At 52.5% G+C, this 12,409-nt stretch overlaps 18 non-coding genes and 1 pseudogene across 18 annotated transcripts; all 19 read left to right on the top strand.

Annotated features, from left to right (window-relative positions):
- Positions 1–273: 273 nt before the first annotated feature.
- Positions 274–392, top strand: LOC138245071 (5S ribosomal RNA). The gene has a single exon (XR_011193687.1). It is a non-coding gene; the product is annotated as a 5S ribosomal RNA (ribosomal RNA).
- Positions 393–929: 537 nt separating this feature from the next.
- On the top strand, positions 930–1,048 carry LOC138216959 (5S ribosomal RNA). The gene has a single exon (XR_011180672.1). It is a non-coding gene; the product is annotated as a 5S ribosomal RNA (ribosomal RNA).
- Positions 1,049–1,583: 535 nt separating this feature from the next.
- Positions 1,584–1,702, top strand: LOC138244127 (5S ribosomal RNA). The gene has a single exon (XR_011192741.1). It is a non-coding gene; the product is annotated as a 5S ribosomal RNA (ribosomal RNA).
- Positions 1,703–2,239: 537 nt separating this feature from the next.
- On the top strand, positions 2,240–2,358 carry LOC138244798 (5S ribosomal RNA). Its single transcript, XR_011193413.1, has one exon. It is a non-coding gene; the product is annotated as a 5S ribosomal RNA (ribosomal RNA).
- A 537-nt stretch (positions 2,359–2,895) lies between these two features.
- Positions 2,896–3,014, top strand: LOC138245070 (5S ribosomal RNA). Its single transcript, XR_011193686.1, has one exon. It is a non-coding gene; the product is annotated as a 5S ribosomal RNA (ribosomal RNA).
- A 537-nt stretch (positions 3,015–3,551) lies between these two features.
- Positions 3,552–3,670, top strand: LOC138217269 (5S ribosomal RNA). The gene has a single exon (XR_011180981.1). It is a non-coding gene; the product is annotated as a 5S ribosomal RNA (ribosomal RNA).
- Positions 3,671–4,206: 536 nt separating this feature from the next.
- LOC138244126 (5S ribosomal RNA) lies at positions 4,207–4,325 on the top strand. Its single transcript, XR_011192740.1, has one exon. It is a non-coding gene; the product is annotated as a 5S ribosomal RNA (ribosomal RNA).
- Positions 4,326–4,861: 536 nt separating this feature from the next.
- Positions 4,862–4,980, top strand: LOC138218212 (5S ribosomal RNA). The gene has a single exon (XR_011181482.1). It is a non-coding gene; the product is annotated as a 5S ribosomal RNA (ribosomal RNA).
- A 537-nt stretch (positions 4,981–5,517) lies between these two features.
- Positions 5,518–5,636, top strand: LOC138217430 (5S ribosomal RNA). Its single transcript, XR_011181142.1, has one exon. It is a non-coding gene; the product is annotated as a 5S ribosomal RNA (ribosomal RNA).
- A 537-nt stretch (positions 5,637–6,173) lies between these two features.
- On the top strand, positions 6,174–6,292 carry LOC138217412 (5S ribosomal RNA). The gene has a single exon (XR_011181124.1). It is a non-coding gene; the product is annotated as a 5S ribosomal RNA (ribosomal RNA).
- Positions 6,293–6,828: 536 nt separating this feature from the next.
- On the top strand, positions 6,829–6,947 carry LOC138218201 (5S ribosomal RNA). The gene has a single exon (XR_011181481.1). It is a non-coding gene; the product is annotated as a 5S ribosomal RNA (ribosomal RNA).
- A 537-nt stretch (positions 6,948–7,484) lies between these two features.
- LOC138218048 (5S ribosomal RNA) lies at positions 7,485–7,603 on the top strand (annotated as a pseudogene).
- Positions 7,604–8,140: 537 nt separating this feature from the next.
- LOC138244125 (5S ribosomal RNA) lies at positions 8,141–8,259 on the top strand. Its single transcript, XR_011192739.1, has one exon. It is a non-coding gene; the product is annotated as a 5S ribosomal RNA (ribosomal RNA).
- Positions 8,260–8,795: 536 nt separating this feature from the next.
- On the top strand, positions 8,796–8,914 carry LOC138216116 (5S ribosomal RNA). The gene has a single exon (XR_011179828.1). It is a non-coding gene; the product is annotated as a 5S ribosomal RNA (ribosomal RNA).
- Positions 8,915–9,450: 536 nt separating this feature from the next.
- LOC138218190 (5S ribosomal RNA) lies at positions 9,451–9,569 on the top strand. Its single transcript, XR_011181480.1, has one exon. It is a non-coding gene; the product is annotated as a 5S ribosomal RNA (ribosomal RNA).
- Positions 9,570–10,105: 536 nt separating this feature from the next.
- LOC138244124 (5S ribosomal RNA) lies at positions 10,106–10,224 on the top strand. Its single transcript, XR_011192738.1, has one exon. It is a non-coding gene; the product is annotated as a 5S ribosomal RNA (ribosomal RNA).
- A 536-nt stretch (positions 10,225–10,760) lies between these two features.
- On the top strand, positions 10,761–10,879 carry LOC138218179 (5S ribosomal RNA). The gene has a single exon (XR_011181479.1). It is a non-coding gene; the product is annotated as a 5S ribosomal RNA (ribosomal RNA).
- Positions 10,880–11,416: 537 nt separating this feature from the next.
- Positions 11,417–11,535, top strand: LOC138217429 (5S ribosomal RNA). Its single transcript, XR_011181141.1, has one exon. It is a non-coding gene; the product is annotated as a 5S ribosomal RNA (ribosomal RNA).
- Positions 11,536–12,072: 537 nt separating this feature from the next.
- LOC138216207 (5S ribosomal RNA) lies at positions 12,073–12,191 on the top strand. The gene has a single exon (XR_011179919.1). It is a non-coding gene; the product is annotated as a 5S ribosomal RNA (ribosomal RNA).
- Positions 12,192–12,409: the final 218 nt, after the last annotated feature.

Below are 12,409 nucleotides of genomic sequence, written 5' to 3'. Positions count from 1 at the left end.
AATTGTATTGAGATCGTTTTCCACAGAGCTCAGATGTCAAAGCACAGCAGCAGCTCTCCACAGCGATCCTCTATAGCGCCCTTTCTCCCGCAGCTCCGTCCTCATTGGAAGGAAGCAAAAGTGAAAGGCTGAAGTGAAATAGAGCGGGGACGAAGGCAGTGAAGAGAGAGAACGTGGGAAGAAGAGAAAAACGCAAGGGAAAAAAAGCAGCGTCGTAAAAGAGGTGACGGAGCTGTCCTCTCAATAAGAAGGGTGCCAGCGAGCATTGCTCTCGTTTACGGCCACACCCCCTTGAGCACGCCTGATCTCGTCTGATCTCGGAAGCTAAACAGGGATGGGCCTGGTTAGTACTTGGATGGGAGACCGCCTGGGAATACCAGGTGCTGTAAGCTTTTAAGCGCAGGAGGCGCCCTATCCCCGCTCGCTCGCTCATTCCCCTGTTCACACGTGCAGTGCGGCTTGTCCGTCTGTTTATTTGTCAGCTTTGGCGAGACACGGGTGCTTGTGTATTAGCGTGAGCGTTTTTTATTCTGATCAGGAACAGTTTAACAAGTCCGCAAAGGATCGAGGAAAGGTTTATCGCCAGCTGAAAAGAGACACAGCGCTTCGGCTGTGGAGACTTGTTCGGCTGGCGTTCGGAGAGTCGCGTTTTTCAGAATTGTATTGAGATCGTTTTCCACAGAGCTCAGATATCAAAGCACAGCAGCAGCTCTCCACAGCGATCCTCTATAGCGCCCTTTCTCCCGCAGCTCCGTCCTCATTGGAAGGAAGCAAGAGTGAAAGGCTGAAGTGAAATAGAGCGGGGACGAAGGCAGTGAAGAGAGAGAACGTGGGAAGAAGAGAAAAACGCAAGGGAAAAAAAGCAGCGTCGTAAAAGAGGTGACGGAGCTGTCCTCTCAATAAGAAGGGTGCCAGCGAGCCTTGCTCTCGCTTACGGCCACACCCCCTTGAGCACGCCTGATCTCGTCTGATCTCGGAAGCTAAAAAGGGATGGGCCTGGTTAGTACTTGGATGGGAGACCGCCTGGGAATACCAGGTGCTGTAAGCTTTTAAGCGCAGGAGGCGCCCTATCCCCGCTCGCTCGCTCATTCCCCTGTTCACACGTGCAGTGCCGCTTGTCCGTCTGTTTATTTGTCAGCTTTGGCGAGACACGGGTGCTTGTGTATTAGCGTGAGCGTTTTTTTTCTGATCAGGAACAGTTTAACAAGTCCGCAAAGGATCGAGGAAAGGTTTATCGCTAGCTGAAAAGAGACACAGCGCTTCGGCTGTGGAGACTTGTTCGGCTGGCGTTCGGGGAATCGCGTTTTTCAGAATTGTATTGAGATCGTTTTCCACAGAGCTCAGATGTCAAAGCACAGCAGCAGCTCTCCACAGCGATCCTCTATAGCGCCCTTTCTCCCGCAGCTCCGTCCTCATTGGAAGGAAGCAAGAGTGAAAGGCTGAAGTGAAATAGAGCGGGGACGAAGGCAGTGAAGAGAGAGAACGTGGAAAGAAGAGAAAAACGCAAGGGAAAAAAGCAGCGTCGTAAAAGAGGTGACGGAGCTGTCCTCTCAATAAGAAGGGTGCCAGCGAGCCTTGCTCTCGCTTACGGCCACACCCCCTTGAGCACGCCTGATCTCGTCTGATCTCGGAAGCTAAACAGGGATGGGCCTGGTTAGTACTTGGATGGGAGACCGCCTGGGAATACCAGGTGCTGTAAGCTTTTAAGCGCAGGAGGCGCCCTATCCCCGCTCGCTCGCTCATTCCCCTGTTCACACGTGCAGTGCGGCTTGTCCGTCTGTTTATTTGTCAGCTTTGGCGAGACACGGGTGCTTGTGTATTAGCGTGAGCGTTTTTTATTCTGATCAGGAACAGTTTAACAAGTCCGCAAAGGATCGAGGAAAGGTTTATCGCCAGCTGAAAAGAGACACAGCGCTTCGGCTGTGGAGACTTGTTCGGCTGGCGTTCGGAGAGTCGCGTTTTTCAGAATTGTATTGAGATCGTTTTCCACAGAGCTCAGATGTCAAAGCACAGCAGCAGCTCTCCACAGCGATCCTCTATAGCGCCCTTTCTCCCGCAGCTCCGTCCTCATTGGAAGGAAGCAAGAGTGAAAGGCTGAAGTGAAATAGAGCGGGGACGAAGGCAGTGAAGAGAGAGAACGTGGGAAGAAGAGAAAAACGCAAGGGAAAAAAAGCAGCGTCGTAAAAGAGGTGACGGAGCTGTCCTCTCAATAAGAAGGGTGCCAGCGAGCCTTGCTCTCGCTTACAGCCACACCCCCTTGAGCACGCCTGATCTCGTCTGATCTCGGAAGCTAAACAGGGATGGGCCTGGTTAGTACTTGGATGGGAGACCGCCTGGGAATACCAGGTGCTGTAAGCTTTTAAGCGCAGGAGGCGCCCTATCCCCGCTCGCTCGCTCATTCCCCTGTTCACACGTGCAGTGCGGCTTGTCCGTCTGTTTATTTGTCAGCTTTGGCGAGACACGGGTGCTTGTGTATTAGCGTGAGCGTTTTTTATTCTGATCAGGAACAGTTTAACAAGTCCGCAAAGGATCGAGGAAAGGTTTATCGCCAGCTGAAAAGAGACACAGCGCTTCGGCTGTGGAGACTTGTTCGGCTGGCGTTCGGAGAGTCGCGTTTTTCAGAATTGTATTGAGATCGTTTTCCACAGAGCTCAGATGTCAAAGCACAGCAGCAGCTCTCCACAGCGATCCTCTATAGCGCCCTTTCTCCCGCAGCTCCGTCCTCATTGGAAGGAAGCAAGAGTGAAAGGCTGAAGTGAAATAGAGCGGGGACGAAGGCAGTGAAGAGAGAGAACGTGGGAAGAAGAGAAAAACGCAAGGGAAAAAAAGCAGCGTCGTAAAAGAGGTGACGGAGCTGTCCTCTCAATAAGAAGGGTGCCAGCGAGCATTGCTCTCGTTTACGGCCACACCCCCTTGAGCACGCCTGATCTCGTCTGATCTCGGAAGCTAAACAGGGATGGGCCTGGTTAGTACTTGGATGGGAGACCGCCTGGGAATACCAGGTGCTGTAAGCTTTTAAGCGCAGGAGGCGCCCTATCCCCGCTCGCTCGCTCATTCCCCTGTTCACACGTGCAGTGCGGCTTGTCCGTCTGTTTATTTGTCAGCTTTGGCGAGACACGGGTGCTTGTGTATTAGCGTGAGCGTTTTTTATTCTGATCAGGAACAGTTTAACAAGTCCGCAAAGGATCGAGGAAAGGTTTATCGCCAGCTGAAAAGAGACACAGCGCTTCGGCTGTGGAGACTTGTTCGGCTGGCGTTCGGAGAGTCGCGTTTTTCAGAATTGTATTGAGATCGTTTTCCACAGAGCTCAGATGTCAAAGCACAGCAGCAGCTCTCCACAGCGATCCTCTATAGCGCCCTTTCTCCCGCAGCTCCGTCCTCATTGGAAGGAAGCAAGAGTGAAAGGCTGAAGTGAAATAGAGCGGGGACGAAGGCAGTGAAGAGAGAGAACGTGGGAAGAAGAGAAAAATGCAAGGGAAAAAAAGCAGCGTCGTAAAAGAGGTGACGGAGCTGTCCTCTCAATAAGAAGGGTGCCAGCGAGCCTTGCTCTCGCTTACGGCCACACCCCCTTGAGCACGCCTGATCTCGTCTGATCTCGGAAGCTAGACAGGGATGGGCCTGGTTAGTACTTGGATGGGAGACCGCCTGGGAATACCAGGTGCTGTAAGCTTTTAAGCGCAGGAGGCGCCCTATCCCCGCTCGCTCGCTCATTCCCCTGTTCACACGTGCAGTGCGGCTTGTCCGTCTGTTTATTTGTCAGCTTTGGCGAGACACGGGTGTTTGTGTATTAGCGTGAGCGTTTTTTATTCTGATCATGAACAGTTTAACAAGTCCGCAAAGGATCGAGGAAAGGTTTATCGCCAGCTGAAAAGAGACACAGCGCTTCGGCTGTGGAGACTTGTTCGGCTGGCGTTCGGAGAGTCGCGTTTTTCAGAATTGTATTGAGATCGATTTCCACAGAGCTCAGATGTCAAAGCACAGCAGCAGCTCTCCACAGCGATCCTCTATAGCGCCCTTTCTCCCGCAGCTCCGTCCTCATTGGAAGGAAGCAAGAGTGAAAGGCTGAAGTGAAATAGAGCGGGGACGAAGGCAGTGAAGAGAGAGAACGTGGGAAGAAGAGAAAACGCAAGGGAAAAAAAGCAGCGTCGTAAAAGAGGTGACGGAGATGTCCTCTCAATAAGAAGGGTGCCAGCGAGCCTTGCTCTCGCTTACGGCCACACCCCCTTGAGCACGCCTGATCTCGTCTGATCTCGGAAGCTAAACAGGGATGGGCCTGGTTAGTACTTGGATGGGAGACCGCCTGGGAATACCAGGTGCTGTAAGCTTTTAAGCGCAGGAGGCGCCCTATCCCCGCTCGCTCGCTCATTCCCCTGTTCACACGTGCAGTGCGGCTTGTCCGTCTGTTTATTTGTCAGCTTTGGCGAGACACGGGTGCTTGTGTATTAGCGTGAGCGTTTTTTATTCTGATCAGGAACAGTTTAACAAGTCCGCAAAGGATCGAGGAAAGGTTTATCGCCAGCTGAAAAGAGACACAGCGCTTCGGCTGTGGAGACTTGTTCGGCTGGCGTTCGGAGAGTCGCGTATTTCAGAATTGTATTGAGATCGTTTTCCACAGAGCTCAGATGTCAAAGCACAGCAGCAGCTCTCCACAGCGATCCTCTATAGCGCCCTTTCTCCCGCAGCTCCGTCCTCATTGGAAGGAAGCAAGAGTGAAAGGCTGAAGTGAAATAGAGCGGGGACGAAGGCAGTGAAGAGAGAGAACGTGGAAAGAAGAGAAAAACGCAAGGGAAAAAAGCAGCGTCGTAAAAGAGGTGACGGAGCTGTCCTCTCAATAAGAAGGGTGCCAGCGAGCCTTGCTCTCGCTTACGGCCACACCCCCTTGAGCACGCCTGATCTCGTCTGATCTCGGAAGCTAAACAGGGATGGGCCTGGTTAGTACTTGGATGGGAGACCGCCTGGGAATACCAGGTGCTGTAAGCCTTTAAGCGCAGGAGGCGCCCTATCCCCGCTCGCTCGCTCATTCCCCTGTTCACACGTGCAGTGCGGCTTGTCCGTCTGTTTATTTGTCAGCTTTGGCGAGACACGGGTGCTTGTGTATTAGCGTGAGCGTTTTTTATTCTGATCATGAACAGTTTAACAAGTCCGCAAAGGATCGAGGAAAGGTTTATCGCCAGCTGAAAAGAGACACAGCGCTTCGGCTGTGGAGACTTGTTCGGCTGGCGTTCGGAGAGTCGCGTTTTTCATTATTGTATTGAGATCGTTTTCCACAGAGCTCAGATGTCAAAGCACAGCAGCAGCTCTCCACAGCGATCCTCTATAGCGCCCTTTCTCCCGCAGCTCCGTCCTCATTGGAAGGAAGCAAGAGTGAAAGGCTGAAGTGAAATAGAGCGGGGACGAAGGCAGTGAAGAGAGAGAACGTGGGAAGAAGAGAAAAACGCAAGGGAAAAAAAGCAGCGTCGTAAAAGAGGTGACGGAGCTGTCCTCTCAATAAGAAGGGTGCCAGCGAGCCTTGCTCTCGCTTACGAACATACCCCCTTGAGCACGCCTGATCTCGTCTGATCTCGGAAGCTAAACAGGGATGGGCCTGGTTAGTACTTGGATGGGAGACCGCCTGGGAATACCAGGTGCTGTAAGCTTTTAAGCGCAGGAGGCGCCCTATCCCCGCTCGCTCGCTCATTCCCCTGTTCACACGTGCAGTGCGGCTTGTCCGTCTGTTTATTTGTCAGCTTTGGCGAGACACGGGTGCTTGTGTATTAGCGTGAGCGTTTTTTATTCTGATCAGGAACAGTTTTACAAGTCCGCAAAGGATCGAGGAAAGGTTTATCGCCAGCTGAAAAGAGACACAGCGCTTCGGCTGTGGAGACTTGTTCGGCTGGCGTTCGGAGAGTCGCGTTTTTCAGAATTGTATTGAGATCGTTTTCCACAGAGCTCAGATGTCAAAGCACAGCAGCAGCTCTCCACAGCGATCCTCTATAGCGCCCTTTCTCCCGAAGCTCCGTCCTCATTGGAAGGAAGCAAGAGTGAAAGGCTGAAGTGAAATAGAGCGGGGACGAAGGCAGTGAAGAGAGAGAACGTGGGAAGAAGAGAAAAACGCAAGAGAAAAAAAGCAGCGTCGTAAAAGAGGTGACGGAGCTGTCCTCTCAATAAGAAGGGTGCCAGCGAGCTTTGCTCTCGCTAACGGCCACACCCCCTTGAGCACGCCTGATCTCGTCTGATCTTGGAAGCTAAACAGGGATGGGCCTGGTTAGTACTTGGATGGGAGACCGCCTGGGAATACCAGGTGCTGTAAGCCTTTAAGCGCAGGAGGCGCCCTATCCCCGCTCGCTCGCTCATTCCCCTGTTCACACGTGCAGTGCGGCTTGTCCGTCTGTTTATTTGTCAGCTTTGGCGAGACACGGGTGCTTGTGTATTAGCGTGAGCGTTTTTTATTCTGATCAGGAACAGTTTAACAAGTCCGCAAAGGATCGAGGAAAGGTTTATCGCCAGCTGAAAAGAGACACAGCGCTTCGGCTGTGGAGACTTGTTCGGCTGGCGTTCGGAGAGTCGCGTTTTTCAGAATTGTATTGAGATCGTTTTCCACAGAGCTCAGATGTCAAAGCACAGCAGCAGCTCTCCACAGCGATCCTCTATAGCGCCCTTTCTCCCGCAGCTCCGTCCTCATTGGAAGGAAGCAAGAGTGAAAGGCTGAAGTGAAATAGAGCGGGGACGAAGGCAGTGAAGAGAGAGAACGTGGGAAGAAGAGAAAACGCAAGGGAAAAAAAGCAGCGTCGTAAAAGAGGTGACGGAGATGTCCTCTCAATAAGAAGGGTGCCAGCGAGCCTTGCTCTCGCTTACGGCCACACCCCCTTGAGCACGCCTGATCTCGTCTGATCTCGGAAGCTAAACAGGGATGGGCCTGGTTAGTACTTGGATGGGAGACCGCCTGGGAATACCAGGTGCTGTAAGCCTTTAAGCGCAGGAGGCGCCCTATCCCCGCTCGCTCGCTCATTCCCCTGTTCACACGTGCAGTGCGGCTTGTCCGTCTGTTTATTTGTCAGCTTTGGCGAGACACGGGTGCTTGTGTATTAGCGTGAGCGTTTTTTATTCTGATCAGGAACAGTTTAACAAGTCCGCAAAGGATCGAGGAAAGGTTTATCGCCAGCTGAAAAGAGACACAGCGCTTCGGCTGTGGAGACTTGTTCGGCTGGCGTTCGGAGAGTCGCGTTTTTCAGAATTGTATTGAGATCGTTTTCCACAGAGCTCAGATGTCAAAGCACAGCAGCAGCTCTCCACAGCGATCCTCTATAGCGCCCTTTCTCCCGCAGCTCCGTCCTCATTGGAAGGAAGCAAGAGTGAAAGGCTGAAGTGAAATAGAGCGGGGACGAAGGCAGTGAAGAGAGAGAACGTGGGAAGAAGAGAAAAACGCAAGGGAAAAAAAGCAGCGTCGTAAAAGAGGTGACGGAGCTGTCCTCTCAATAAGAAGGGTGCCAGCGAGCCTTGCTCTCGCTTATGGCCACACCCCTTTGAGCACGCCTGATCTCGTCTGATCTCGGAAGCTAAACAGGGATGGGCCTGGTTAGTACTTGGATGGGAGACCGCCTGGGGATACCAGGTGCTGTAAGCTTTTAAGCGCAGGAGGCGCCCTATCCCCGCTCGCTGGCTCATTCCCCTGTTCACACGTGCAGTGCGGCTTGTCCGTCTGTTTATTTGTCAGCTTTGGCAAGACACGGGTGCTTGTGTATTAGCGTGAGCGTTTTTTATTCTGATCAGGAACAGTTTTACAAGACCGCAAAGGATCGAGGAAAGGTTTATCGCCAGCTGAAAAGAGACACAGCGCTTCGGCTGTGGAGACTTGTTCGGCTGGCGTTCGGAGAGTCGCGTTTTTCAGAATTGTATTGAGATCGTTTTCCACAGAGCTCAGATGTCAAAGCACAGCAGCAGCTCTCCACAGCGATCCTCTATAGCGCCCTTTCTCCCGCAGCTCCGTCCTCATTGGAAGGAAGCAAGAGTGAAAGGCTGAAGTGAAATAGAGCGGGGACGAAGGCAGTGAAGAGAGAGAACGTGGGAAGAAGAGAAAAACGCAAGGGAAAAAAAGCAGCGTCGTAAAAGAGGTGACGGAGCTGTCCTCTCAATAAGAAGGGTGCCAGCGAGCCTTGCTCTCGCTTACGGCCACACCCCCTTGAGCACGCCTGATCTCGTCTGATCTCGGAAGCTAAACAGGGATGGGCCTGGTTAGTACTTGGATGGGAGACCGCCTGGGAATACCAGGTGCTGTAAGCTTTTAAGCGCAGGAGGCGCCCTATCCCCGCTCGCTCGCTCATTCCCCTGTTCACACGTGCAGTGCGGCTTGTCCGTCTGTTTATTTGTCAGCTTTGGCGAGACACGGGTGCTTGTGTATTAGCGTGAGCGATTTTTATTCTGATCAGGAACAGTTTAACAAGTCCGCAAAGAATCGAGGGAAGGTTTATCGCCAGCTGAAAAGAGACACAGCGCTTCGGCTGTGGAGACTTGTTCCGCTGGCGTTCGGAGAGTCGCGTTTTTCAGAATTGTATTGAGATCGTTTTCCACAGAGCTCAGATGTCAAAGCACAGCAGCAGCTCTCCACAGCGATCCTCTATAGCGCCCTTTCTCCCGCAGCTCCGTCCTCATTGGAAGGAAGCAAGAGTGAAAGGCTGAAGTGAAATAGAGCGGGGACGAAGGCAGTGAAGAGAGAGAACGTGGGAAGAAGAGAAAACGCAAGGGAAAAAAAGCAGCGTCGTAAAAGAGGTGACGGAGATGTCCTCTCAATAAGAAGGGTGCCAGCGAGCCTTGCTCTCGCTTACGGCCACACCCCCTTGAGCACGCCTGATCTCGTCTGATCTCGGAAGCTAAACAGGGATGGACCTGGTTAGTACTTGGATGGGAGACCGCCTGGGAATACCAGGTGCTGTAAGCTTTTAAGCGCAGGAGGCGCCCTATCCCCGCTCGCTCGCTCATTCCCCTGTTCACACGTGCAGTGCGGCTTGTCCGTCTGTTTATTTGTCAGCTTTGGCGAGACACGGGTGCTTGTGTATTAGCGTGAGCGTTTTTTATTCTGATCAGGAACAGTTTAACAAGTCCGCAAAGGATCGAGGAAAGGTTTATCGCCAGCTGAAAAGAGACACAGCGCTTCGGCTGTGGAGACTTGTTCGGCTGGCGTTCGGAGAGTCGCGTATTTCAGAATTGTATTGAGATCGTTTTCCACAGAGCTCAGATGTCAAAGCACAGCAGCAGCTCTCCACAGCGATCCTCTATAGCGCCCTTTCTCCCGCAGCTCCGTCCTCATTGGAAGGAAGCAAGAGTGAAAGGCTGAAGTGAAATAGAGCGGGGACGAAGGCAGTGAAGAGAGAGAACGTGGAAAGAAGAGAAAAACGCAAGGGAAAAAAGCAGCGTCGTAAAAGAGGTGACGGAGCTGTCCTCTCAATAAGAAGGGTGCCAGCGAGCCTTGCTCTCGCTTACGGCCACACCCCCTTGAGCACGCCTGATCTCGTCTGATCTCGGAAGCTAAACAGGGATGGGCCTGGTTAGTACTTGGATGGGAGACCGCCTGGGAATACCAGGTGCTGTAAGCCTTTAAGCGCAGGAGGCGCCCTATCCCCGCTCGCTCGCTCATTCCCCTGTTCACACGTGCAGTGCGGCTTGTCCGTCTGTTTATTTGTCAGCTTTGGCGAGACACGGGTGCTTGTGTATTAGCGTGAGCGTTTTTTATTCTGATCATGAACAGTTTAACAAGTCCGCAAAGGATCGAGGAAAGGTTTATCGCCAGCTGAAAAGAGACACAGCGCTTCGGCTGTGGAGACTTGTTCGGCTGGCGTTCGGAGAGTCGCGTTTTTCAGAATTGTATTGAGATCGATTTCCACAGAGCTCAGATGTCAAAGCACAGCAGCAGCTCTCCACAGCGATCCTCTATAGCGCCCTTTCTCCCGCAGCTCCGTCCTCATTGGAAGGAAGCAAGAGTGAAAGGCTGAAGTGAAATAGAGCGGGGACGAAGGCAGTGAAGAGAGAGAACGTGGGAAGAAGAGAAAACGCAAGGGAAAAAAAGCAGCGTCGTAAAAGAGGTGACGGAGATGTCCTCTCAATAAGAAGGGTGCCAGCGAGCCTTGCTCTCGCTTACGGCCACACCCCCTTGAGCACGCCTGATCTCGTCTGATCTCGGAAGCTAAACAGGGATGGGCCTGGTTAGTACTTGGATGGGAGACCGCCTGGGAATACCAGGTGCTGTAAGCTTTTAAGCGCAGGAGGCGCCCTATCCCCGCTCGCTCGCTCATTCCCCTGTTCACACGTGCAGTGCGGCTTGTCCGTCTGTTTATTTGTCAGCTTTGGCGAGACACGGGTGCTTGTGTATTAGCGTGAGCGTTTTTTATTCTGATCAGGAACAGTTTAACAAGTCCGCAAAGGATCGAGGAAAGGTTTATCGCCAGCTGAAAAGAGACACAGCGCTTCGGCTGTGGAGACTTGTTCGGCTGGCGTTCGGAGAGTCGCGTATTTCAGAATTGTATTGAGATCGTTTTCCACAGAGCTCAGATGTCAAAGCACAGCAGCAGCTCTCCACAGCGATCCTCTATAGCGCCCTTTCTCCCGCAGCTCCGTCCTCATTGGAAGGAAGCAAGAGTGAAAGGCTGAAGTGAAATAGAGCGGGGACGAAGGCAGTGAAGAGAGAGAACGTGGAAAGAAGAGAAAAACGCAAGGGAAAAAAGCAGCGTCGTAAAAGAGGTGACGGAGCTGTCCTCTCAATAAGAAGGGTGCCAGCGAGCCTTGCTCTCGCTTACGGCCACACCCCCTTGAGCACGCCTGATCTCGTCTGATCTCGGAAGCTAAACAGGGATGGGCCTGGTTAGTACTTGGATGGGAGACCGCCTGGGAATACCAGGTGCTGTAAGCCTTTAAGCGCAGGAGGCGCCCTATCCCCGCTCGCTCGCTCATTCCCCTGTTCACACGTGCAGTGCGGCTTGTCCGTCTGTTTATTTGTCAGCTTTGGCGAGACACGGGTGCTTGTGTATTAGCGTGAGCGTTTTTTATTCTGATCATGAACAGTTTAACAAGTCCGCAAAGGATCGAGGAAAGGTTTATCGCCAGCTGAAAAGAGACACAGCGCTTCGGCTGTGGAGACTTGTTCGGCTGGCGTTCGGAGAGTCGCGTTTTTCATTATTGTATTGAGATCGTTTTCCACAGAGCTCAGATGTCAAAGCACAGCAGCAGCTCTCCACAGCGATCCTCTATAGCGCCCTTTCTCCCGCAGCTCCGTCCTCATTGGAAGGAAGCAAGAGTGAAAGGCTGAAGTGAAATAGAGCGGGGACGAAGGCAGTGAAGAGAGAGAACGTGGGAAGAAGAGAAAAACGCAAGGGAAAAAAAGCAGCGTCGTAAAAGAGGTGACGGAGCTGTCCTCTCAATAAGAAGGGTGCCAGCGAGCCTTGCTCTCGCTTACGAACATACCCCCTTGAGCACGCCTGATCTCGTCTGATCTCGGAAGCTAAACAGGGATGGGCCTGGTTAGTACTTGGATGGGAGACCGCCTGGGAATACCAGGTGCTGTAAGCTTTTAAGCGCAGGAGGCGCCCTATCCCCGCTCGCTCGCTCATTCCCCTGTTCACACGTGCAGTGCGGCTTGTCCGTCTGTTTATTTGTCAGCTTTGGCGAGACACGGGTGCTTGTGTATTAGCGTGAGCGTTTTTTATTCTGATCAGGAACAGTTTTACAAGTCCGCAAAGGATCGAGGAAAGGTTTATCGCCAGCTGAAAAGAGACACAGCGCTTCGGCTGTGGAGACTTGTTCGGCTGGCGTTCGTAGAGTCGCGTTTTTCAGAATTGTATTGAGATCGTTTTCCACAGAGCTCAGATGTCAAAGCACAGCAGCAGCTCTCCACAGCGATCCTCTATAGCGCCCTTTCTCCCGCAGCTCCGCCCTCATTGGAAGGAAGCAAGAGTGAAAGGCTGAAGTGAAATAGAGCGGGGACGAAGGCAGTGAAGAGAGAGAACGTGGGAAGAAGAGAAAAACGCAAGAGAAAAAAAGCAGCGTCGTAAAAGAGGTGACGGAGCTGTCCTCTCAATAAGAAGGGTGCCAGCGAGCCTTGCTCTCGCTTACGGCCACACCCCCTTGAGCACGCCTGATCTCGTCTGATCTCGGAAGCTAAACAGGGATGGGCCTGGTTAGTACTTGGATGGGACACCGCCTGGGAATACCAGGTGCTGTAAGCTTTTAAGCGCAGGAGGCGCCCTATCCCCGCTAGCTCGCTCATTCCCCTGTTCACACGTGCAGTGCGGCTTGTCCGTCTGTTTATTTGTCAGCTTTGGCGAGACACGGGTGCTTGTGTATTAGCGTGAGCGTTTTTTATTCTGATCAGGAACAGTTTAACAAGTCCGCAAAGGATTGAGGAAAGGTTTATCGCCAGCGGAAAAGAGACACAGCGCTTCGG

This window comes from Lepisosteus oculatus, chromosome 14, assembly GCF_040954835.1.
Source record: "Lepisosteus oculatus isolate fLepOcu1 chromosome 14, fLepOcu1.hap2, whole genome shotgun sequence".
In the NCBI taxonomy this organism is placed as follows: Eukaryota; Metazoa; Chordata; class Actinopteri; order Semionotiformes; family Lepisosteidae; genus Lepisosteus; species Lepisosteus oculatus.
This window is presented reverse-complemented; position numbering and strand designations above follow the sequence as displayed.